The sequence below is a fragment of the Dipodomys spectabilis genome, unplaced genomic scaffold (assembly GCF_019054845.1).
Source record: "Dipodomys spectabilis isolate Male_0828 unplaced genomic scaffold, ASM1905484v1 ptg000238l, whole genome shotgun sequence".
Classification (NCBI taxonomy): domain Eukaryota; kingdom Metazoa; phylum Chordata; class Mammalia; order Rodentia; family Heteromyidae; genus Dipodomys; species Dipodomys spectabilis.
The window spans coordinates 1,436,612-1,462,516 of record NW_024870915.1 but is presented as its reverse complement, the minus strand read 5'-3'; the positions used below and the strand labels follow the sequence as shown (position 1 = coordinate 1,462,516).

The following is a 25,905-nucleotide window of genomic DNA, read 5'->3' as shown; positions in this document are numbered from 1 at the left end:
CCTTGCACCATACCTACGGGGACTACAGAAATGGAGGTTCACGCTGTGATTTGAAAATTGCTCCAGGGCACAGGCTTGCTGCAGCACTGAATAACTGGCAAAAAAGAAATAAAAAGGAAAGACATCTACTAAAATTTTTCATCAATGATAACCTATTATAATTTAAAAAGAGTTACTTCCCTCTTGTCCTATATTTTTGCATGGGGCCCTATGAATTAACCAGAAATCTCCAGAATTTCTTCATGCACAGTAATACAATAAATATAGCTATACAAATAAATATGTACTACTTCCTACATTGTAGCTAGTAGGTTTTGATTATGCTTTCAGTAGCAGCCACAGTAACACTAATCCAAGGATTGCTGGGGATCAGAAGATTAAGTCCAGACAGGAAAATACATGAGATATGTATCTCAAATTAAGTACTAAAAAGACAGAAGAAAACCTGTGGCTACGTGGTTTAGTGTCATCCTTGCACAGAATAAGCTGATGACATAACCCAGGCCTGAGTTGAAGATCTGTGGTGACTTCACACACACACACAAACACACACACACATTTCCCAGTTAGAGCAAGTAGAATATCTGTTTTCCCGGTAACATTTCTGAGTAACTATCCTATATCTTTGGATATTTTTGAAAGCTGTAGCATCAACTTACCTAATTTTAATAAATGACACCCTGTTCATTATTATTTAATCCTGGTTGCAAGACACATTTTCATGTAGAAAACTGTTCCCAAAATCCTGACTGTTTTGGTTTGTAAGAATGAAATAATTGTGCCTTTAATTCAGTAGTTCATAAATTAGAAAAGTAACCCTAACCTTAGAAGCAATTGCTTTTGGATTCAAAAAGCCACACAAATACATTAGATTTTATTCATCCTATCTTTGTTTCAACTCATCTTTCTTAAAACAGTTTGTGGATTTACTCCATATCGTGACATTTTACTCCATATCATGCCATAACCTGAACTCTAACTGGAAGTTTTAGGCTAACCCTCACACTAATCATACCCTAATCCTAATATTATTAGCAGTTTCCTATTTCATAGTCATCCTAATTCTAACTTGACTTGTTATTCGAAGATATACTTCCAGTTTGACCCTAAATTTTCCATTTTCCTAATGCTAAAACTAAGCACAGCTGGAACTGAAACCTAACTTTCCACCTAATGAGAGTCCAAAATTAATTTTAAAAAATACTCTAATTTTTGTCATTCTAATGAATACTCCAATTTGCACTCTGGAAATGAGTTTCAATTTGCCCTAATTCCAACAAATTTCCTAACTCTACCTCTGAAGTGATCTTGTTCCCTAATATGTACTATTATATTAATTGTCCTCAAATTCTCTTATCAGGAAAAATACTGTAGTTTCCATTGATCCTACCGTTTCCTAAATCACTATATCCTAAAACAGTTTCAGATTTACTTACCATTTAGTCCATTACTTAAAGCTAACTCTCAACAAATACCTGGCTGGAAAACTCTCATTAATAATTACAAGAATGATCACTGAGAAAAAAAATATAATGATAATGCTATAGTGACTATTCAATCTGACATTTTTGCTTCATTTCTTAGTGAAATCTTAATTTTATAAAAAAAACTTTCTTATTTATAACACTAATTATAATTAGAACAAAATACTGACCCTGATCTTAATCCAAAATATATATCAATACTAACATTCACACAAGTACACTAATTTTCACGCATCCTAACTTGATTCAAATAAGCCTTCCAAACATAGGTTTCAATTTTTTTTCCAAAATCTTAGTCATTTTCTAACCATAAACTTAATCTTAACTGTAACATTGAGAATAAACAGAAGCCTAATTGCAAGGTGATTCTAATATTAATAGCATTACTCTAGTTAACATCCATTCTAGCTGGGAAGGTGGCTCAGTGGTAGAGCGCTTGCCTTGCATGCCTGAGGCCCTGGGTTTGATTCCTCAGCACCGCATAATCAAAATAGAAAAAAGCTAGAAGTGGCGCTGTGGCTCAAGTGGTGGAACACTAGCCTTGAGCTGAAGAGCTGAGGGACAGTGCCCAGGCCCACAGTCCAGGCCCCAGGACCAGACCCAAAAATAAATAAATAAATAAATAAAACATTCATTCTAATTCTTAAAAGGATTATTCTAAAATTTATCTTCAATTTGAGCCTCATTTTTTTATCCTTCACTCTAATCCTAACCATGGGTGGAATCCTAACCATAACCTTGACACTAATGCCATCCCAATTCTAAATTTTATGAAAAATGCTCATTTTGTGTTATTCTAACTGAAATTCACCTTGGAATTCTTGAAATAAGTTGCAGCTTTTCCAAAACCTTATAGATTTTCTCACTCTTATCCTGAATCTATCTTGTTCCATAAGAGGAATCATCATACCCATTTCCTCAAATCCTCATCTAATGAAATACATTGTATTTCCATTATCCCAGCATTTCCTGAAGTCCTAGAACCTAAAATAAGGTCAGATTTACTTAACATTTATCTCATTCCTTTTTTTTTCCTTTTTGTTGTTCGTGGGGCCTGATCTCTGGGCCTAGGCATAATCCCTGAGTTCTAGGCATGGGCATGATCCCAGAGTTCTTTCGCTCAAGGTATGCACTTTACCACTTGAGCCACATAACTACTTTCTGGTTTTCTGGTGAATAATTGGAGATAAAATTCTCACAGACTTTCCTGCCCAGGCTGGATTTTTCCTCAGAAATCAGCTTCCTGAGGATAATAGCTGTAAGCCACCAGTTTAATCTATTTATTTACTCTATCCTCAACCCCCTTTAACATGAAACCTAATCCTAATCACAATCTGAATTAACACCAAATGGTTAATGTAAGGAAAATTGTCTCTATTTTATTTAATCACACATTTTTTTACTTCTACTTCTTAGAGGAAAACTAAATTTTACCCTAAAGCTTATCTTTCTTTAATCCTAACAAGAACTAAAACAGTAACTCACACTTTAAACCAAATTATATCTGAATTTTTAAAGTAACACCGACACTGGTTTTCATTCATTCTTACTTTGATGTCATTCATTCTTCTTAAATTTGTTGCAGTTTTACACTATATCTTACATCTTTTTCTCATCCTAAGAACAACTCTAACTGCAACACCTTTACTAATCCTACGCCTACATATGACTGAATTATAATGTTAATAGCAAGCCTCTATTTCACATTTATCTTATCTCTTGCTCAGCGTGAAGGTCTAAATTTTACTTGCATTTTGAAACTAAATATTTTTATCATTATTATTTTAATTGTGAAAATACCGTACAGAGGGGTTACAATTACATGGGCAATTTAATGAGTTCATTTCTTATCAAGAATTTTTGCCTCCTTTGTTTCCCCTTCCCATCCCTTCCCATCTCCACCCCCCATCCCCAGCCAAAGTTGGAAAGTTCGTTTTTGGACATAACATCTCATACATCTCATTGTAGCAATGGGTCCATTATGCAGCAAAAATATCTCTAAGAAATATATTTTTCAATAAAATACATTTTACTGAAATTTATTGAAAACATGTGCATTACACTTTTTAATTTTTTACAAATAAAATAGTCCCCAAGCATTTAATTTAAAGTGATAATGGGGAAGGTATCTTCCTATTCCAATCTTTATGTGTACTTCAGTAAATGTACTACAAATACATGATGTTTACTGGAGCAATATAAAAGATGAGAACTTATTTCTAAGGAGAATGGATTTATTGATTAAACCATAGAAAAGAGTAAAAAAGTCAGGTTTCTTGCATAATTTTCGTATGAATATAGCTCAAGATGAGACTCAAAGATAAATTCATATTTATATTACTGAGATTTACATCACAATCTAAACAATATAGGTATTAAAGATTTGGTCATTCAAAGCCCTAGATACCTAATGGATGAAGAATGGAATAGAAAATAGCAGAGGAAAACAATTCAACATGCAGCTATTATGATTTTATAATGCTAATATGAAAGAAATGGAGCTTTTGTTTTTCTGAAAAAGAAAGTTTAGTTTAGTAAGTGTTCAGTTGCAATGAGTCTAAAGTCTTTTCCTCCAACATATCAAAGAGTACTATACTAATCCTCAGAAATGTACATCAGTAATTATTTGAATTAGCTTTGGTTAATATTAATTTACTTGTGTAGCAAATATGTTAAAATATTCGCTCTCTTTCCTTCAATATATTAACATACATTTCATAATTTACTGTCTCTTAATACAAGCCTGAAATCACTATCTCAAAGTAACACAAAGAGAAAAACAAAAATAACCTGATACAAAAATCAGAAACCCTAAATTATGTGAAAAAGTCCACAATGTAAAAAATAAATCTGAGGAAGAGAAAAACAATGGCAGAAGATCAACAGAAGTTTACTCTAGCTCTCTCTGATAAAATAGAGATTTAGTATCCTAGCAGGTACTCCTCTTCTAGAGGGTCACACCAAGTTAGCTATAATATACAATTCAAAAGAAGATTTTATACTGTTTTCACAAGGAAACAGAAATCTATGAAAAGGTGTCCAGCCAGGCAGGTGACTGCTGTGACTGTTTTGGCTAACATTTTCAAAAACTCATTTGCAGTGTGAAAATAAAAAGGTAACATGGAAAAAAGCAGGAACAGAAATGTACATGAGAGAAAGCCACATCCATTCAGAGAGACAATCCACCATACCACTGGACAGTCCGAACTGTCACTGGAACCACAAGTTTGATCATCACAACATCTCATCACAACTGGTTTCTACTCCTACACTTAATGGTCGAAACAAAAACCTAATTCCAGAAAAGCAAATCACAACAGAAGACTAAACCAACACTTGCAAATCAACCAAGAACATAGAGATTTAGCTATTAAGATCATAGATCCCCCCAAAAGAAAACCTCCAAATGGACAGAACAAATCAGAAAAATACAAGAAAAGTGATGTCAAAGTAGTATAATTCATACAGTAAATAACCAGGCATTAGAACAGACAATCAAGGATCTAGAAGATAGTTACCAAAATACATTACATATATGGCTGAAAAATGTGAATAATGGAATGATAGAAAACCTCTACAAGAAAATTGTGAACAAGATGAGACCAACCAATCATTAGAAAAATAATTCACGGAGACTACAAACAGAAAGATAAATAAATTCTGAAAATACAAAGGAGTCCAAGAATAAAATGGATGCCTAGTTAAAAGATATGAGAGAAGACAGAGCTAAGAAAACAACCCTTGCAACTCCCCCACCCAAAGATAAAAATGTACAGAAAGTCCATGCAAGACCTAAAACAAAGCATTAATAGGATAGAACCCCTAAAAATGACCAATTAGAAGACAGGGAAATCAAAAACAAAGTAGAATGTCTCCACAGTAAATAGATGACATAGAAGATAATCTCAGGGTCAAAGACAGAATAGGCCTAATAGGAAAGAGGAGATAATCATTTAGAAAAACTCCAAGAAATAAGAAATGATCTTTCCAGAACTTCAAAACTCAGAAGATCAAATTTCAGGGAAATAGGTATCAAGAAGGAGAAGAGCAAGAAAATAAATGGATGGGAAGCATATTACAAAATTCTAGCAGAGAATATGCCAAACATCCAGCAAGATAGGCTCATTCAGAGAAGAGAAGGCTATAGAAACCAAAGAGAATTCTAGAACTGAACAATCCACCACCACATCATAATCCATTAGAGGATCATTAATGATCAAGGAAAGGATTCTTAAAGCTGCCATAGAAAAAAGATTCATTATTTATATAGGATATACAGTCAGAATAAATACAGATTTCTTAGCTGATATGGTAAAAAGAGAGCCTGGCATTATATATGACAAACATTAAATGTAAACAACTACCAACCGTGAGTATGGTCCCAAGCCAAACTCTCCTTTACATTTAAAGGATATATAAACATATTTCATGAAAAAGAAAACTTGAAACAATGTTTGTCCACCAAATTATCAGGATAGAAGCTAATCAAATATATCCTACATAGAGAATGTCAAGAAGAAGAGGAACTGGTTATATAAAATGCTCCCTACTAGAGAACAAGGTAAATATATTAAGAGTAGATGAGGCACAGCTCCTAACAACAGATGTATAACATAGCAGGATTTATCAGATATTTCTCAGTCTTAACTCTCAATATCAATGGACTTAAATTTCCAAATAGAAGACATAGATTAGATACTAGTATCAAAAAACAAGACCCATCGATATAGTATCTAAAAGAGACTCATTTTATTGACAGAAACAAACACATACTCAAACTAAAAAGCTGGAAGGAAAATTTTCAATCAAATGGAGACCATAAACAGGCCACAGCAGAATTACTAACATATGATGAAATAGAATTAAAATTAAAATTAGTAGGAAGAGACATTTATATATTGATAAAAGCAACTCTCCATTAGGAGGATATAACAAGTCTAAATATTAATGCCCTGAATACTGCAGCATCTCACTTCATCAACCAAATACTATTTAACCTAAAAAGATATCTCAACACATCATTCCCTTCCATGGATTGGTTATGCAGGAAAATCTCAACCAAGAAACTGCAGACATAAATAACTACATTGACCATCTATCCCTTACAGACATCTACATGATATACATTCAATGTCAGACTATACATTCTTTGCAGCAGCTCATGGAAGATTCTTCAAAATAGAAAATATCTTATGTCACATAGAAATTCTGTCCAAATTGAAAGAAAAATTAAATGAATTCCCATTTCTTGTCAGACCATAACAGAACAAACTTAGTATTAAACAGCTAAAGCCAAAAAAAAACACCTCAAACCCATGAAGACTGAACAAAAAGTTACTGAATGACCAGTGCAACACTGAAGGGATTAGAATGGAAATCTGAAAGTTTCTAGAATTTAACAAAAAGGAACACACAAAATACCAGCTACTCTGATATTTGCAGTACTTACACGAAAATTTATAGCTCTGTGTGCCTACAGCAAGTAATTGGGGAAATCTCAAATGAATATTTTAATTATATAGCTCAAGCTCCTTGAAAACAGGAAGAAGCCCTAACCCAAGGCAATAGACAGAAACAAATAAAAAATTTAAATCAGAAATAACTAAATAAAGACAAAATAAATCATAGAAAGAATCACTAAATCAGAGTTGGTTTTTTAAATAAATTAACAGACTTGACAGACCCTTACTAAATCTGACTAAGATGAGAACTTACGTAGATAAATAGATAAAAAGCACACAGATTGGGAGAAGATCTTTAGTTGCTCTGCAACGCGCAATGGCCTCATATCTCAAATATATTTAGAGCCCAAAAAGTTAATGTCACCCAAAAAACATATCCTCCAAGAAATAACAACCCTCTTAATAAGTGGGCTACAGATGTAAAGGGAGACCTCTCTGAAGAAGAAATATGCATGGCCTAAAGACACATAAAGAAATACTCAACATTTCTGGCCATAAAAGCAATGCAAATCAAAGCAACATTTAGATTCCACCCTCACCCCAGTTAAAATGACCACTATGAAGAAAACTAATAATAAGAGATGCTGGGCTGGTGGGGATGTGGCCAAAAAGGAACATTACTACACTACTGGTAGAAATGTAAACTTGTTCAAATACTCTGTAATGAAGTATAGAGGTTCCTCAATAGAGCTCCTATATGACCCAGCAATGATGGATCAAGAAAATGTCGAATATATTCACAAAACTCTTTGCTTCCGTCAGAATGAATGACATTGCCCCATTAGTAAGGAAATGGAATCACTTGGAAAACATAATAAGTCAAACAAGCGAGACCCAAAGAATCAGAGTCTACAGGTTTTCACTCATTTGGAAAAAATAGAATATGTCTAGGATATTCACAATAGCTCAATAGCAATATGCATATCACCATATAAAATGATGCTTATTGAAATGTGCTCCAAGACATGGATACAAGATGATTGTATAGTGAACAATTTTTAGTTATTTCTATTTAGTTTTTACCCTTTGGTTTATTCCCTGTAGTCACTGTTTTTTTTTTTTTTATTTCTGTACCCTTTGTCTTATAGATAAATTAATCTGATTTGGGGAAGGGAAGGGAAATCACAGAAATGGTGGGACAAAGATTAACCAAAGCAGCAGTGATATACAGACGATATGTTAGAAATGAACTTCACAACTTTGGGGGAGTAGGATGTCAGGGTTGGGGGAAGGAGAACAAAATGAGGAAGGGGTAATACTGTTAAAAAATGTACTCATGGGGGTGGGAAGGTAGCTCAGTGGTAGAGCACTTGCCTTGCATGCCTGTGGCCCTGGGTTCGATTCCTCAGCACCACATTGGCAAAAAGAAAAAAACCAGAAGTGGCGCTGTGGCTCAAGTGGTAGAGCACTAGCCTTGAGCTGAAGAGTTGAGGGACAGCGCCCAGGCCCAGAGTTCAGGCCCCACGACCGGACCCCCCCCACACACAAAAAATTTACTCATTACATATGTAACTGTAACCCATCCTTCAGTATATCACCTTCATGATATAAAATCCCCCCCCCCAAAAAGAGAACTCACCCAAATAGAGAAAATTACAGACAAAAATGAGACATCACAACATAAATAAGAAAAAATTAAGAAGTTTACAAGAGAGTACTTTGAAAACCGTATGCCAATCACCTGGAGAATCCTGGAGAAATTCATGCTTTCCTATACTTGATCTGAACCAAGAGGTAACACATAAGAAGTAATGAAAATGAAATGTCAATAAACCACTTTCCATTCCAGAAAAATCTAGGACTCAATGAATTTACCATGAAATTAAGGCCTGCAAAGAACTTACAGTAGTTAGAACTAACTCTTCAATGGAATAGAAAGAGAAATGGAATTATCAAAACATTCTATGAGGCTAGAATTAGACTCTTTCCCAAATCACATAGGGACTCACCAAAGAAAGAGAACTATGAACCCAGTTCTTTGATCAGCATTGATACAGAACTTCTTAAAAAATTCTCACCAACCAATTTCTGCCACTAACAAAAAAATCACATCGTATGATCAAATAGGATTGAGCATAGGATACAATTGGATTCAATATTCTTGTCAGTAAACACAATACAAACCATCAGCGGAAGCCAGGACAAGAAACACATCATTGTCTATTTGGATATAGAAATAGCTTTTTAACCACCTGCAATACCCCTTTATGATTAAAAAGTTATGAGAAGCTAGGAATGCATGGAACGTTCCTCAATATACTACTGAATATGTATATGATAATGATAATTAGCAATTACGTAACAGTGAAAGTATGGAGACATTAAAATCAAGAATGAGACAAGGATGTCCACTCTCTCTACTACTCTTCAGTATGGTTGTGGACTATCTAGCAAAAGCAATAGGGAAGAGAAAAACACAAAGAGGATCCAAATAGGGAAGAAGTAAACCTATCCCTTTTTACAGATGAAATGACCCTATAGCTTCCTGCCTTAAGATAGTAAAAGTGATGTTAAACTTCGGCAATGTAGCAAGGTATATAGCCCACAAAAATCAGTAGTTTTTCTGTTACCTACAGTGGGATGAACCAGGCTGAAACCCCAAAAAAACCTCATATGTATTAGCCTCAAAATCAAAACAAATCTAAACAAAAGACCAACAACAAAACTGAGAATTAATTAAAAATGTGAAGGACCTCTACTGTGAAAACTTTAAAAATATAAAAAGGGAAACTGAAGGAGATTCAAGGAAATGGAAAGTCTTTCAATGCTCCTGGTTGTAAGAATTAATATAGTGAAAACTGCAATACTGTCCCCAAACTACTAACAATGCAATACTTATCAAAATCCCAACAATATTCTTCAGTGCATTTGAGAAAGCAATTCAAATTTAATATGGAATTACAAAATTACAGATGAAACAGAAGGCTTAGAAATGAACTCATGGGCTTATAGTCATCTTACACACACACACACACACACACACACACACACACACAGCACACACACACACACAATAGAATTCTTTTCACCCATTAGAAAGGATAACTTTTCACCAGTCTTAAGAAAAATGAAAGGCTTGGGAAAATTCTACTAAGAGAAAAGAGAAAGGAATGCAGACAAAATAATGTAGGTTTCATGGATTCATTCAATTTTGGTATCTACAAGTAAACAAGACAGATTCTACCTCTTCCCAGTTACAACGTTCATTATGAAGAAAGCTAACAATAGCAAATGCTGGCATGGATGCAGCCAATTTGGTACTCTATCACACTGTTGGTTGGAAATTAAATTGTTCAAACACTGTGGAATGCAGTACGGAGTTTCCTGAAAAGAGTAAATATACATCTCCTTTAAGACCCAGTAATTCCCCACATGGGCAGTAATCCAAAAATTAACAAACAAGCTCACATGAAAGCTACAAGTATAACCATGTTCAGTGCCCAGGTCCAGAGTTCAAGGACTGGAAAAAAAGTTACCACTGCTGGCATTTGTTTCCACAAAAATGAACCCTTTGACATAAGATACCAAATCACTCTATTTGCAATAGCTAGCATAGGACTTAAAGGTAGTGGGTGACAAAATGGCTTCTTTGTTGAATATTAGGAAAAGATGTAGTCAGTCCAAGAAAAGGGAGATTTTGTTGTTGTTGTTGTTCAAGGGGCTTGAAGTCTTGGCATGGGCACTGTTCCTGAGCTCTTCAACTCAAGGTGGGGTACTTTATCTCTTGAGCCACAGTGTCACTTCTGGTTTTTTGGTGGTTAAATGGAGATAAGTGTCTCAAGGACTTTCTTGCCCAGGCTGTCTTTGAACCGCAGTCCTCGGATCTCAGCTTCATGATTAGCTAGGATTACAGCTGTGAGTCACTGGCACCAGGCTAAAAATGGAGGATTTTTAGAAAAGAAAATCCACCTCTTCACTTGTGTCTCCACCTCATATATCACTATTAGAACACTTCACCTTCAACTCATTTCATCAGACATTTGTAAATTTTCTCTTTTCTTTCATGCAGGAATACTGCAGCCAGTATCAACTCAGCTGTGGGACTGAACAGTTGTATGGCAATTGCTAGCAACTAAATCAAGAACTGTTACATCAAAACTAATGAGACCCACTTTTGGAATAATTGTTTTCTCTTTTTATAACAAATCTTTGCTTGATTACTTCCTAATGTGACTAATGACATTTTCATTCTCTTCAGCCTTCTCCCACATGTGGTCAAATATTTATGAATTCAAAGATTTCCATTGATAATTCATTAAGCTGACCTCTAAGAAAATGTGCATTTCTGGAATTTGGTTTTCTGCCTTGTTCTTACATGCATAGGCTTTCTATGATTTATTTGTTCTACAAGGAATTTTACTTTCTAATCTTTGTGTGATCAATTTTAGTCTCTCTGTTCAGTCTTTCTGACTCTCTGGAGTCTCATTTGAGTCTGCTTCATAAAAAATATGTTATTGATCAGCTAAATGACTTTCAGCTTCTGTTTTTTCCTGACTTCATGTAGTCTGTGATAGCAGACCTGACTGGCTGTGCTTATTGGAGTTTTTGTTTGTTGGTTGGTTTTGTGTGTTTTTTTTTTTTTGTTCGTTTGTTTTAGAGGTCTAGGATTACTATTCAAGGTAGTAGCTTCTCTGGGTCCCAATAATCCCCTGACCTAGAGTCAATGAGTTTTTCTCCTAAAGATACAAAGAAACAGCTAACTAAATTCCTGTTAATTGTCTCAAAATGAGTCAATCTGGCATCCTTGCAAAGCCATCAATAATCCTCTGTAACCACTTATAGAAATGGTCTATCAAGATGGCTTTTCAAGGTTGACTGTGAAAAATGTTCATTTCCAATTCAGCACCATGAAACAGATCACATCCCATGGAGCAGACTTTTGGAAGAAAGGTCCCCTTCCTTCCTTCTCTTATGATTCATCAAACCATAATATTCTGCAGTTGTGGCCAGCCTGGAGCACATTTTCCCAAGAATATTCTGTAGTGTAAAAGAGGACCAACTATGAAAATAAATGTGAAAATACTTGTCTACTACAGAGTGATTTATCTTGCTTTTATCTGTTGTTATTTTCATTACATCAAACACATGGATAAATTATATTGGGATTAGACAAGTGGCAAAAGATTAATGGAATAAACATTCAGTTTACTTTCATATATCCAATATAATGCACTTAACCCCTTATGGAAATTTAAATCCGACTGTAGAAACAATGTCAGAAATATAAAATAAGCCTCAATATGAATAATCTGGCACACATACACCATCATCTACTCAGAAATTCAGTCTCTCTTTAAATATTTATTTAGTACAAAATAATAAAAATTTAATTAATGAATGTGACTTTTAAGTATCATCTGAAATACTCCTCATGTATATGATTGTATATGTTTTAGATGTCACCTAGACAGGAATTAAACATGCATGTAAAATTCAAATTTCCACAATTTAAGCTAGATTAGAGGAGTCATACCCTCCTGTATTGTGTGGTGTGAATTTTACTACAATGCTGAACCCTTCCACCTAATACCAAGAGTGAGGTGCAATAATTTATTTTTTCATGTTAAGATGAGTGCTAAGTGTAGGATACACTTTGAATTATTACATTAATTAATTAAAATTAGTTTCATTTTTTTCTTTTCTATATCTGCAGAAAGTAAAATTATATATGAAACATTCAATATGAAGTAATCAATAATAAGTAAACTATTACTAAAATGATATACTATTAAACTGTGATTTGAATTATAGTTCTAACAAATTGTGATGTAAACAACATTTAATAGAATTATGGGTAATGTTTATTAAACTTACCATCTTGTTATTGTTTTCTAATTGTGTCATTTGTTATTCTTGATACAAGTCATCTCTTCACCTAAATTGTTTATTTTTCTATTTTATCTGTATTGGTTTGCTGATTATGCATTTTGTTTTCCCTTTTTAGTGACTGACATGAGGCTGAAAATCTGTACGCTAGTTTATTACTTCCTACATTAATGTCAAGTTGCTGCTCTCCACAGCTGTTATACTTTTCTTTGTATAGTACAGCATTTCCCCTAGTCCCACCGACTGTATTGCTGCTCTCATATATATATTTTTTTAATTTTATTGTCAAGGTAATGTACAGAGGGGTTATAGTTACATAATTAAGGTCATGAATTAATTTATTTTCTATCTTGTTACCCCTTCACCCATTTTTCTCCCTCTTCCCTACCAACGCACCTCCCAAGATCGTTTCCAAGCTATTGTTTTGTGATAACACTGTTGCATAGTTTCCCCCTTTGTCCTTTGTCTCACTATTTTTTTTTCCTTCCCGTTCCCCAGTTCGGATCAACATATTTACAATACACATGATACCAAAATCAAATACAGTGACTACAGGGGATAAACCATATGTGGGAAAACATAAAAAAGGAAAAAAATAAATCATGTAGTACATTAAGAACAACAACAACAAAGAACATGTCTTGGAGTTCATTTCACTTAGAATCACCTTATACGGTCATATGTACATAGCTATTGAGCTGTTCTACTCATCTACTAAGATTATAATTGATGTACACATTAATGCTCCCTATGACTCAGTAATCCTACTTCTGGGCATTTAACCAGATGGCCACAAACAAGGCCACACTAAAGCTACCAGCACAATTATGGTTATCACAGTAATATTTACCATAGCTAAGGTATGGAATCAACCCTGATGCCCCTCAGTAGATGAATGGATCAAGAAAATGAGACACACAGTCACATACACACATACACACACATACTATGCTTCCATCAGAAAGAAAGATACTACCTCATTTGTAAGGAAATGAAGGTCTTGGGAAAAATCATATTAAGTGAAATAAGCCAGACTTAAAAAAACATAGTTCAGATGGTTTCCCTTATTTGTAATAATTAGTTTACATCAAGGATAATCTCAAGTATTTTAATTTGACAGTTTGTTCTATGTTGAGCGTGCAACATTATTGCTATATTGTTTGTTATCATTTCTGCAAACAGGCAGGTATATTGAAAAAATTACGTTCATCTTATCCATTACTGAAAGAAGAACAACTAAAAGAGCAACCCTTACTAGGAAGAACAACTCCTACTTATTTAGCTTCATTCCTATGTAAGGCCAATGTTGTCCCCTGTATTCTCATGTACATTTCAACTCTATACCTCATACTGTATATCTAGTATCTTCTACATTGTGAACTAAATGCCCCAGATGTTCCACTTTGCTTTACTTAAAAAAAAATTCTGTCTTAATATTTGAGGTTGGTGTGTGTGTGTGTGTGTGTGTGTGTGTGTGTGTGTGTGTGTGTGTGTGTGTGTGTGTGTGTCTGTGTGTGTGTGTGTGTGTATGTGAGAGTGTGTGTGTGTTTACAAAGATCAGAACACAATATTTTTCTTCATTTCCAATACATTTTTCAGGTCATTGTAAGTTGTGGCTAATGGGAGCAGTCTCTTGTTATTTTAAGGATGAAACAGAAAAAGATATTTGTGCTTGTACCACAGTTGCTTTAATAGTCTGCAGTTGAACACTGAACATTGACTTATATCTTGGCTGCTCTTGTGAATAATGTGAATAACAATGAACTACAGATTTATTTTCGAGTTACCTAGAGAGAAATAATCACATGATTGGTGGGTCACATGATATCTCAACTTTGGATTTCTTTAGAAACTTGCATACTACTTTCTACAACAAGAATACTAACCTGTTTTTTGACCAATAGTGTAGATAATTTCCTTTTCTCCACACTCTCACCAACATTATTACCTTTTCTTCAAAGGTACTAAAGGGCAGGTTTTTACTATCTGCATTACCCTAGACTGGCCTTAGACTTAAATCCAACCTCCTAAATGCTTGGAATTACAAGCCTTTACCACCATAACTGGTTCCATTAATTTTTTGATAAGTTATAATAGTTATGAAGTTGTATCATAGTAATTTTGAATTATATTTCTCTAATGACTTCTAATCAAAAAGCATTAAGGCAGCATAGAAGTTGTATTAAACACAACTTTGTAAACCCACAGGCAATTTTCAGGGCTTTATTGAGAACATGTCTATTCAAACCTTTTGTCCATTTTTGATCCAGTTTCTGTTAATCTCATCTTTAATCTCGCTAAATTAGATCAATTATCAATTCAAGGTAGTATAAAAGAAAAAAAATGTAGCAGCTCCTAACATTTTTCAGTTTTTAATAACATGGTATTGCTTAAATCATTTTGTGTTAACAATTGACAGTATATAACGCAATTTAGTTAGACCTGTTACAAGGCTGTAGTTTATTTATTTTACATTGATTGTTCTTTCCAAAGCCTGTTTGTCTAATTTCCCTTGGTTTCTTTCAGTCTCAAGTAGCTCAGATTTCAAACTGAAGAATAAATGGAAGTAAGCAAACCAAAAAAAAAATACAGTTCCTCTCATCCGATGATGCCTGTATAAGAATGAGAAAGAGTTAATCCTTTTAAGGACCTATGATGGGACAACAAAAAAATGAATTTATTCTTCTATCTCTTCTTTATCTTTGCGATGTAACTTAAATGTTGTAAAACACAAAATACTCCTCAGATAATTTTATGTTTTATCCGTTTTGCACATTTTCATATGGATTTCATCTCAGTCTACAACATTCTTTCATCATTCTGTCCCTGATATTTTTACACTATCAAGACATAAGATAACCAGTTTGATTTACAGCAAGAGAAGTTATCCACCTGGCTTCCTTGGAAGCAGAGCATGATCAATAGATATTACTTCTGGTTGCTAACTACATGTAATGGTTTCTGTACTACTTATCACATTCTATTTAGTATTTTAGAAAGAATGCTGGCTAAACTCAAAGCTCATTCCTAGAAGTTTATGTTAAGTATTTCACAAGTTTTATTCCCTTAATTGTTAAGATAACATTTGCTATAATGCTAATGTTATTACCATTTTAGTGTTGGGAAGAATTGTAATTAAAGGCAGTAAGTGCATGACCTAAAGACACACACAGTGAGGAAGGAAATGAGTCAAAGTTTCCAAAAGTCTTTCAGCAATACACAAAAGGTAGATAAAATCTCTCCATTCTATGACACTCTCAATTCAATATTCATATTGCCCATGGTGATTGTTTTCTGTCACATTTGTCTTCAACACAGATTGTGTTGGTGACATTGGGTTATCATGCTCAGAGCTGAGCTTATACATTGAGGTCCAAAGAGAGGCAAATTTCTTCTGTCCCACAATTCCAGTATCCTTTTTAAAAAGTACTAAAACTTTTAAATATCATCATCTACTTTCTTATAAGTAACCAAAAATTTAAAAAATCATAAATAATCACTCCAAAATGCTTTAAAAGTGGAGATGCTAAAACATGCCCCTCTGAAGTAAATTTTCTTCTACTTTTAACGTTATTCTGAAAGTCTTTGCTGGTTTGTCAGACCTGTAATCCTAACTACTTGGGATATCTACTCAGGAGCCTGAGATCTGTGGATAACAGTTGAAACCCAATCAGGGCAAATGAAATTCATGAGATTATTTTTCAAAAATTTTAATGAACTAGCAAAGGGCCAAGAATGGAGATGTAGCTCATTTATTAGCACACCAGTCTAGAGAGAAAAGGCCTTGCAAGACTTGAAGCCCTGATTTGAAACTCTGAGCACGCCAACACACATGCAAGTGCTTAAGCACATGCGTGTGTTCACAAACATATTTATTCAAATTACCTTCATATCGGAGTTTTGCATGAATTTCTTTGCTAACGAAATTATATGAGTAAAATAAAGGAAATAAACTCTTCCATCTCAGAACATTTTTATACATTTTTATTTTAAAAATATTGTACAGAGGGGTAACAATTACATGAGCAAGGTAATGAGTACATTTCCTAACAAGCATTGTTACATCCTCCTTTATTGTTCCCCTACCATCCCTTCCCTCCCACCTCCACAAGTCCATTAACCCCCTCCATTTCCCGGCCTCAATTGTAAAGTTCACTTTACAACATAGTGCATTGTGCATCTCATTGTTACATGGGTCAACCTGTATCCCTAGTTAAGCATTTTGGTTTTTTTTCGTCCTTCCTCTCAAAAAATTAGAGGAGAGTATAAACAAGATGTAGGCACACCAACTTCAAATACAGTGAAAACAGGTGTTATAGCATGGGGGAGGAACATATAAAGAAACAAAAAAAACACACTGCACGTCATAAGTATGTAAGAAAAAATAGCAAGAAAAAAAAAACCATTTGTGTCCCTAACTTGGGGTTCATTTCCCTTAACACAATCTTATCTGGTCATATACACATAACTTTTGACCTTTTCTGCTTATCCCAGACATATATTAGTTATTGAACATTAGAGAAACCATGGGACCTACGTTTCTTTGGACTTGGCTTACTTCACTTAATAATTTTTTTCCAAGTCTTTCCATTTCCTAACAAATTGGGCAATGGAATGCTTCTGAAATTTGCCTGTCATCCTTGCACAGGGGCCAGCTAATCTCTGTATCATTCCAATGTTAGTGTATGTGATGCTGAATTGAGCAAAGAACATTTTTTATATATAAATTGTAATTGATTTTCTTAAACTAGACAATACAACAAAACGTAAGTTTAAAAGAATTGTCATGAAATTTTAGAACCATGTACTTCTTACATAAGTACACATTTAAGAAAAAATCAAGATTGACATGTCAAAAACAAAATAATTCCAGATATTTGTTGTTCAAGAGATGTGTAGGAGGAGGAATTCAATTATTCTATACAAGGGACCTGTCATAATGAACACTGCAGCAAGTGTTAAGGTTTGTTAAAATATTTAATGTTTTAAATATATTTAATTTTGGGAATTTGCTTATATATGCCAAAACTGGGACTGTTTGGCAGGTCATAATACTTTTCTATAAAGTATTTAAGATTTATGGTAGCACATAACTACTACTAAGTATGTACATTTCAGAGTTTATTGAAACCTTACTAATGAGAAGTTGCAAAGTCTTTGTGTAAAGGAGCAGAATAAAGAGTTGGCTATGTTATCTACACAGTTTCTGCTAAAACTGTAGGCCTTCCTTACTTTATATGTTAGTGAGGAACAAATGATGATATAAGCCATATACAAATTATGAGATGAACTATAAATGATAATCTTAGTGGGTGATTTAAACACTACTCATAGCCTATAAAATTCTTGTTGAACGTCATAATCTTAGCCAGTGTTAAATGTAAAGAAATATGACAATAATAAAATCTAATTTGTAGTACACTTCAAAAACTGAAAAAATGATAATTGTTTTGTTTTTTATTTTATTAATCATTATTATTTAATTATTGGTTTTCTTTATTTGTAGCATTGTTTTTCTTGTAATATAATACAACTTTTTGTAAGTTGTCATTAGGAGGTACTTTGAGAAGGGTATTGGGATGGCCACACCATTTTTTATAAGTGCATGTGAATTTATAAAGAGGGAAATTAAGAACAAAATATGTATTTAAAAAATGATGAAGTAGAGTCTGATTCAGGAGTGTTGATACATGTCCACACCTAAAATATTAGCCCTAGGCTGAAGCAGAGTTATTACAATGTTGAAGCCAGAAAAGTGAGAGACTTTGTTTTGTTTTGTTTTTGTTTTTATTTTGTTGGACATGGGGCTTGAACTCTGGGGCCTGGGTGCTGTCCCTCAGCTCAAGGCTAGTGATACCACTTGAGCCACAGCAGCACTTCCAACTTTTTCTGCTTATGTGATGCTGCGAAAAAAAAACCAAGGCCTCATGCATGCAAGGCAGGCACTCTACCATTGAGCCACCTTCCCAGTACCTGAGAGACTGGATTTTAAAAATCATCTAAACAACATTTGCTTTCTGCTTTGAGTTATATAATGAAATATATGAGTATCTTGTTATGTTTTTGTGCATTGTCATACTTCTAAATTTATACTAACTTCACCCACTTTATCCTTGTCAAAGTCATGAAATATCTCTGAGAGTTTGCTTCTGTGAAGATTGTTTTGTATTTATAATTTCTTCTGAGTCATTTTTATTTTTTATCAAAATCACTTTATATTTCATGTTGATGAGTATTTACACAGAGACAGGCATATAGAGGATTTAGTTTAACAAGTGAACATTAAAATTAGAGCTCAAAAATAAAAATGAGCCTTAACACATATTTTCATAGCTTTCCCCACATTCTCCCTAAAAGAAGACAATATTAAGAATGTCTGAGGGAGGCTTTTTAGTTCCAATTTTCTTGAGCTTCCTAGGTTTAGAATTCTTAAATCACAGAGACATGCTGTAATGGGAGTAAGATTTTTTGGTACACTTTTCCCTTCAGACTGTGTTTCTCGTTCTTCCCTTTTCTCAACTCCATTATTAGAGATTTTTCTCAGAGATGACTCCATCTCCAACTTTTCACTCTTCCTAGCTGGACAAATGAATTTGCAGATCAAGACTCTTAGACAGAAAGAATTTAAGAGCCTGAATCTAAGACACTTCTCTCATACACCATCCCTACAAAGACACAAGTACCAAAGCAGGATACATAGTTTCATTTTTTTCTAGCAAGGCCAATGCATGAAGTTGCTTGCTTCTGAGTGTGTCTGTTTGTAGCTCTTCCTGATGTTGCAGATTAACTTTATACCTAGTTCCATTATCAGCTACCAGGAATGGCATGTTTAGACCATCCAGGAGGTGGCTCAACAGGGCGGCTGGATGTGTAGGATGCCTCAGGAATGGCACAGAAGATCTGTGTTGGAAATACCGGGGGCAATTAAGGTATCCTACAAACACCATCTCAGCAAGGCAAAGTTTACTCCTGCAGAAGGCATCCTGTTGCATATCCAAGTTGAATAAGCACACTGGCTAGGCAGCCCACCACTGGCTCCCATGAATTTGACCTTTGGGATCATCTTTCATGATGGATCAAAATTTTGACCCCTTTCAAACTAGTCAAAAGCTTTAATAATCAACCAAATCCGAACACCTGGCCATATGAAAAATAACCAACTTTTACTCAGCTGGTGTTCTACTACTAGTGCCATGTCTCTAGCCCCTAGCACTTCTCTAAAATAGCATTATTAAGGTTTTGACTACCTTTACAAGGGCAGTGCTTATATCAGTCAAGCACTTCAAGATTTAACTTCTACAATTCTCCCATCTGATTTTGCTTTCTTTTCTTCCAAACAATAATCATTGACTTTCCTATTCAGCAGTATCCAATAAGATATTTTGATTTAAAAAAGGGTTTGATTAAGGCAGTTTTTCAGTCAGTCACTGAACAAAACCTGCTATAGAAGAGATAAAGCACCTGTGCACACATTACTAAGGAAACAATTACTAAAGAGGTAAATATTGCCACCATGACTCATTGTTAAAATGCTCATTCTGTCATCAAACTAGTAAAGGGATCTGCCACCACACACAGACACACAACCTTTTTTATAAGTGACTGGGGGATTGGTCTTGGGTTTGATCTCATGCTCTGGGCATTGTGCCAGAGCAGTTTTACTCAAGGCTACCACTTTAGCCACAACTCCAGTAGTATCTTTTTTTGCACCTTCATTGGAAATAAAAGTCTCATCTTTCCTGTCTGGTTTGGCTTCAAACAAAGATCCTCAGAATTCAGCCACCTGAGCATTTAGGATTATACTCAGCATCATCTCAGTTTTTAGGTAATTTGTTTCCAGTATTCAATCCTTGTAAGTCTTTCTGTATCATTGGCCTCCAACCACCACACAGATTACCTTTGAAGTATATTTATTCTTTTATTTTTATATATTTATTGTAAAAATACTGTACAGAGGGGTTAGTTACATGAGCAAGGTAAAGCATACATTTCCTATCAAGCATTGTTACCTCCTCCTTTATATGTCCCCTACCATCCCTAACCTCCTAGCTCCAAAACTACTCCATACACTCTCCCCGACCCCTGCCTAAATTGTAAAGTTTGTTTTTCAACAGTGTCTTGTGCATCTCATTGTTATAATGGGTCAACCTGTATTCCCCTTTAAGTTTTTCCCCCTTTTCCTCCTCAATCTAGTGAACTCTATATACAAGATGGAGGGCACCAACATCAAAAACATTGGAAACAGTGGTTATGCCGTTTTGGGTGGGTGGGGGGACAGAATACAAAGAAACAAAAATCACATGGAACATTATAACTATGTTAGAAACAATAGCAAGAAATGGAAAAAGCACTTGTGCCCCTATGTTTTGGTCATTTCACTTATCACCATCTTATCTGATCAAGTATTATATTTAGACCAAACTTTTCCCATTCAATCCTACCAGGGGCTTCTAGTTACTTTTACATGGCGGCATTTCCAATAAACAAATCCTGCTGATAAATAAAAGCACATATTGGAATAATTCGATTATGAAGCTCATAGGTTATGGAGATCAACAGAATAAAATTAATTTAAGCTGCTGTTTCTGGTTTCTAGCTTTAAGCTCTTTGGGAACTTTTCAGGGGCTCCTAAGTAAATATGAAATTTGTAAATATGTAGTTTGTTTTTGCAAATATGAAGTTTGAATGACCCTCTAACTAAGAAGTCTTTCCTTACTTAATTTAAGGTGTTTGAGAATGGTCAGGTGTGGATTGGCCAATGGAACCAAAGCACAGATTCCACTCCAGTTGGCCCGTAACATCTCCAATAGTAGTCTCCTGGAATACCACGAGACATTTCCCCTGGCTATGATTTGTACTTACTGCTCATCTCAAAGGGTTGGCCTTCACTACATCCAGGTAAGTTTCCCAGAAATGTCCAATTTTCCCCAGGTAGTTGACCTGGAAAGAATAGAGCTGATCAGTTTCAGGGATTTTTGAAATAGACTCTTGCTTCTGAGAAGAGTAACAAGGTGTTCCAAGTTGTCTCAGATCACATTTTGCTGATCTATCATGAATTTCATGCACATGGGGTCTGAGCTCCATGACAGCACAAATAGGACCTCTTGTGTGGCTTCCCTGCCACACAGTCATAGCAGTAGTCCTTTTGTGGACACAATCACCACAGTATTTATCTCACTTATTCAGTTTCAATTTGAATCTGGGTAGACTCAAAATTGGAATACATACACAGAGTGTCTGCTCCAAGAATGAATTTGCATCATATCCCTCTTGGTAGGAAACCCTTTAGGTGTAGCTTGCCTTTTTTTTTTTTTTTTTTTTGGTCGGTCTTGCAACTGAACACTTTGCCTGGGTGCTGTCCCTCAGCTCTTCAACTCAAAGCTAGTCCTCTACCACTTGAGCCACAACACCACTTCCAGTTTTCTGAGTGGTTTCTTGGTGATAAGAGTATCACAGAATTTACCTGCCTTGCCTAGCTTTGAATGACCGTCCTCAGATCTTAGTCTTCAGAGTAGCTAGGATTACAGGCGTGAGCCACCAGTGCCCATATTTTTTTTTCTTTTTTTCTTTTCTTTGTTCTTGGATTTGTTGGTTGTGAGGCCTGAAATCTGGGCCTGGACACTGTCCCTCAGCTCTTCAGCTCGAGGATAGCTTTCTACCACTTGAGCCACAGTGTTTTTTCTCCTTACATGGTGCTGAGGTATTGAAGCCAGGGGTTCATGCATGCAAGGCAAGCTCTCTACCGCTAAACCACCTTCCCAGCTCTTCGTCTGAGTTTTTAGTTAACTCACTTGCCAATGTTCAAACCTTCTAAGGTCTTTGTGCAGTGGCTGGGAAGGTGGTTCAGTGGTAGTGTGTGCCTTGCATGCCTGAGGCCCTGGGTTTGAATCCTCAGCACCACATAAGCTAAAAAGAAAAAAAAGCCGGAAGTGGCTGGTGGCTCAAGTGGTAGAGCGCTAGCCTTGAGCTGAAGGGTTGAGGGACAGTGCCCAAGCCCAGAGTTTAGGGCCCACGACCGGAAACCCCCCCCCGAAAAAAAAGTTCTTTGTGCAACTTTTGTCTCCAATCACCACAGAAGCTCTTACCTTGTCAGATAATGTTTCTACAGCTAATTTTCCCATGCCATCCTACTAGAGCATTTAGTTTATGGATTAAAAAAAAATTTTAGTATAAATAACAAACCTCTTTTGATTTTATTCTACTCTATATTTTATTTTTGCCAGTCCTGGGGCTCCCTGAGCTTCTTCTGCTCAAGGCTAGCACTCTACCAGTTGAACTACAGTGCCACTTCCAGCCTTTTCTGTTTATATGGTTCCGAGGAATAAAACCCAGGGCTTCATGCATGCTGGAAAAACAATTTTCCACAAAGCCATATTCCCAACCCCCAAAATATTTTATTTATACTAATCATAAGAATAAAACTGATTCATAAGGTGCTTTCTGGTTTCAAGCTTTGAACTTTTTGGAAACTTTGTCAGGGGGATCCTGAAAAGCACCTAAGTAATTAGGAAATACGAATGACCCTCTAGGGAAGGAGTCTCTCCTAACTAGTATAGAATGTTTGAGAATGGACAGCTGCATGAAATGCTAGGGTGAAAGGGATGGCCAATTGAACCAAAGTACGGGTTCTACTCTAGTTGGCCAGGAAGGTCTACAACACTGGTCCTCCACAATACCATTAGATATCTCCCCTGACTATATTTAGTGATTACTGCTCATCTCTTCAAGGTTTTGATTCCACTGCATCTTGATAAGTTTCCCAGAAATGCCAATTACCCCTCCCCGTACCTAGAGAAGCAAGGGGTATAGTTGGCTTGGGAAGATGGGGTTTTTGTCTTAGATCCATACTCTTGTGAACAGCATCAGCAGGGTCTTACAAGTTTCCCCAGGCCGTGTTTGAATGACATATCATGCACTCCATGCCCTTGAGGATCTGAGATTCATCATAGTAGGAAGAGGACCACTTGTTTTTCTGGTTTCTGTGCCACAGAATCTTAAGAGTAATGGTGGGCAGAATATTTAACCCATTTCACCAAAGCATTATTTTCTTTGTCATAGGACTTGGGCTGAAGGGCTCAGGGATAGCACCCAGGCCCAGAGTTCAAGGCAAAAGCCCTACGACTTGAGCCACAGCACCACTTCTAACTGTTGGTGGTTAACTGGAGGTAAGAGTCTCAAGGACTCTCCTGCCTGGGCTGGCTTTGAACTCTTATTCTCATATCCTGAGTAGTGCAAGCCACTGGCACCTGGTTTTTTACTTGAATTTTAAGTCTACCCAGAGAGTCTGCTTCTGAAACTAAGGTTCAATTCCATACATCCTTGGATCAGCTGGAGGATCAATCCAGGCTTCAGAGTCAAAGTGGGCAGCTGAGGGAGTTTAGTGAGTAGGACATTTTTGAGATCCCCTTTCAGGATTTAAGATTTAAAACACACAAATGCAAGCACATATTCATAACAAGTTTTTGTTTGGACACGTGCACATTATGGAGCTCCATAATGAAAATCATCCATTATATAATAGTGTTCTCAGACCTTTGTCAACATTCTCCCTATGGATTATCAGAAGCAGGTCCTTAGATCATTTTTCTTAGGTTCCTTAGGCCTAGAATTCTTATTTACCCATTTTAGCAGGTCTCTTGTGATTTCAGTTTTTGATGCATGTAAAACTCCCTATTGTAAGTTTCTTGTGCACCCTTCTCATATTTAACTCTCCCGTTACTGAAGATTTCTCCAGCTCCCACATTTTTATTCTTGGGCCAGGGAATGAAAACACACATTGAGACTCAAGTTCTCTTTGTGCCTAAGACACACTCAGCCCCTAAAAATCCCCAACCAACCAGGTAGTATGCTCTACTCCAATTTTTCCTCTCATGGCTGATGTATGAGATTACTTTTTATTGAGGTGCTTCCTTGGCCCTTTCCTGAAATTGCTGATACACTTTGCATCCTTTACCACAACGGATGGTGTTTAACCCAACCTTGAGCTATCTCAACAAGTCAGGATGTGTCTCCTACTGAGGGTCTCCCTACATCCCCCTTGCATAACATGGATCCTGGACTAGTCCCCCATTGTTGGGAATACTTCCCTACTGTAACCCAATATCCCAAGAAAGACCACCAGGTCGAAAGGAACTTAGCATGGCAAAGTTTATTTCTGTTAAAGGGCATGTTATTGACAGGAAGCAACCACTCTGAGTGGGAAGTCTGCCCAGGTTATACCCCTAATGAGTTACTACTTCTGGTATTGATCACAAGTTGTGTTCACAATCTTGCTCTATTGGCTCTTTTGCAGCTCAGCTGGTTATTTTGAAAGGGGTTAACAATTTCAGAGCAATCCACTAAACCATGACAACCAGGCCAGAAATTGTTAGAAAATTCTTACTCAGCTTGTGCTTTATGAGTTAAACTATTCTTCAAGTCCCTAGAATGATTTTAGTAACAGGATATACTTTCGTTATATAGCTTTTTGGAAGATGATTAGGCTTAGTCAATGCTTTCCCTCAATCCATCATTTTCAGAGAAAAATATTATTCTAACTCCTACACAGTCCATTCCCAGACAGAATTTATTATAAGCAGCTCCCTTTTTGGAATGGAGCCTTATGAGCTTCCAGGTGAAAACACCTTATTCGCATATTGCCTTGGTTCCCTTTGGCAACTCACCTATGCAAGTGGTTATGAAACCAAAAGTTATGTGTGGCTGCTTCATTATACTTGTGCTCCTACCGCTAAAGAAAGAGGAAAGACTGCTCTCTGAAAGCATGTAACTATGGACTTAAGCATGCTTACTGAACCCTGAGCACAGAGCACAGATTGAGCTGCAGCATTTTCAGAGCCATAGATGAATCAGTCAGATACCAGCTGCTTGGCTGACCACAGGGCACACTTCTGATGCCACATTTCTGAGGCGAAGCAGTTCTAAGCTTTGAAGACACTATGGCAAGAAGAAGCCTGAGGGGGAATTCTTGGTGGGAAGGAGAAGGTGAAAGTTTGGAAGTAAGTTTTAGAAACTGTGAGCCACTTTCTGAATTGCTTGAGGCAGCGAGCAGATCATCATATTTTCTAGCCCTCTAGATGCAGAGTATGAGAACACTTCCCACATCTCACACTCAATCCCACCTGCCTAGCAGTCTT

General features: G+C 35.9%; 1 non-coding gene across 1 annotated transcript; it reads right to left on the bottom strand.

Annotated features, from left to right (window-relative positions):
- Positions 1-17,369: 17,369 nt before the first annotated feature.
- LOC122124512 lies at positions 17,370-17,478 on the bottom strand. Its single transcript, XR_006150579.1, has one exon. It is a non-coding gene; the product is annotated as a U6 spliceosomal RNA (small nuclear RNA).
- Between the last annotated feature and the right edge of the window lie 8,427 nt (positions 17,479-25,905).